We start from the raw sequence: 1,896 nt of genomic DNA on the forward strand, positions 1-1,896 counted from the left end.
TACATATAGTCGGTAAGACAGATTTCCTAACCTGAATAGTCGTCAACTTTAACATTAAATATCTCGGTTCGTAGGGCAGAGCGACGCTTATTTCTGCCAGATTCTTTCGTTTCATGCAAAAACGCGTCGAATAAGCCTAATTTGATCGATTTTTAAGGTGCTCGAGTGATTCTGTATAATTACCTGCAATTTTTATATCAACTTTGTAGAAATAATTTTTTCTATTTTATTTATAGATAAAGCAACATAAACTGATAATAGATTAATTTATTTATTTTAACTTAACCTAACAGTTAGTTAATAACAATGTATGTCATTTTCAATTGTACAACTTTTGTAATTATGTTAACTTTTATTTAATTATATAATTATTAACATATAATGACATCAATCTTCTAGAATGAACGTTACGTTATAAAACGATAAAAGTTTCGATTCCTTCTTGCTTCGACATTTTACACAGATATACATAAATTTCTAAAACTTTCAGTGTTATATATATAGGCAAGTTGTCGACAAGCCAGTCAGACAAAAAATCCCATCGATAAGCGCTATCTTTCTTTCAGTTCGATGGGGCTGCAGAAATTTTTCGATTGAATTTCACATTTTATGTGACATTTTCATTTTTCACAAGTTCACATAAAATTTTTCACTTTTCACAATTCACGCTAGGGAAAAAGTTTCATGATCGATACCCTGGAACTTTGAGCCCAGGGTATCGATCATGAAACTTCTTCCCTAGGATGAAAAGTGAAAAGTGAGAATTTTTACCATTGAAGTTAATGGAGAAATTTTTCACTTTTCACTTTCCATCCTAGGGAAAAAGTTTCATGATCGATACCCTGGAACGAACGCTGGCGCTAGTTTCGCGATCTGACAAAGATATCAAGTGGTTTGTCCTTTTTTTAGTACAATATCACAGTATATGGTCAAAAGTTTAGGTCCGTATTCATAGGGTGCATTCAGTCTACGGGTCTACGCACAATAGGAGAAATATTAGGAACAGATATTAAATATAAGAATTTTAACCTGTCAGAAAGCGCACATTCCACAGTACACAGTTCTGATAGGTTAAAATTCTTATATTTAATATCTGTTCCTAATATTTCTCCTATTGTGCGCAGACCCTACAACCGCTCACTGAGCGCTCAGTGAGCACCCTAGGGCCGGTATTCATAGTCGGTTCTTATTTCAAGACTGTCTTAAGTAATGTCCATGAAGGAGATATAAGGAGACTCCACTCGGTCTCGCCAGTCTACAAGACATGAACCCATTTTAGGTTTCGAGTTCCGTTTCCGATTCTCGACACTCGCAGCGCTCGTGAATTTAGTAGTGCTGCGCATAATGAGTGCGAGTAAGAGAAATGATCATTTCTCTTACTCGCACTCATCAGAATCGGAAGCTGAACTCGAAACCTAAAATGGGTCCACTTTTATTTTACGGAGTCTCCTTATATCTTACTTCCTGGTAATGTCTTAAGATGCTAAAGCGGCCCTCTGATTAGACGTAACTCCTCAAGACTGAACTTAAGACGGTCTTGAATATGAGAACTGACTATGAATACCGGCCTAGGATTGTGTATTAGATGCGAGCGCACATTAGCTGCTCACAGTAAGCGGTCACCATCTTTGTGAGCGTAAAATGTTATCATATCCCTAGAGAAAAGTAAGTTTTGTAAGTAACCTCCGATTTCGATAAAATTAGACTCATTCAACGCGTGTTTGCATAAAACGGAAGAATATGGCAGAAATATAAGTGTCGCTCTGCCCCGTGAACCGAGATATTAAGCATTAAAGTCATGACTATTCAGGTTAGGAAATCTGTCACAGTCCTACAATCGCCATGTCTTCTACATGCATTTCGATTTTATGCGTATGCGTCTCATTACGTTTCTTA

The sequence above is a fragment of the Cyphomyrmex costatus genome, unplaced genomic scaffold (genome assembly GCF_001594065.2).
Source record: "Cyphomyrmex costatus isolate MS0001 unplaced genomic scaffold, Ccosl1.0 scaffold49, whole genome shotgun sequence".
NCBI classification, from domain to species: Eukaryota; Metazoa; Arthropoda; class Insecta; order Hymenoptera; family Formicidae; genus Cyphomyrmex; species Cyphomyrmex costatus.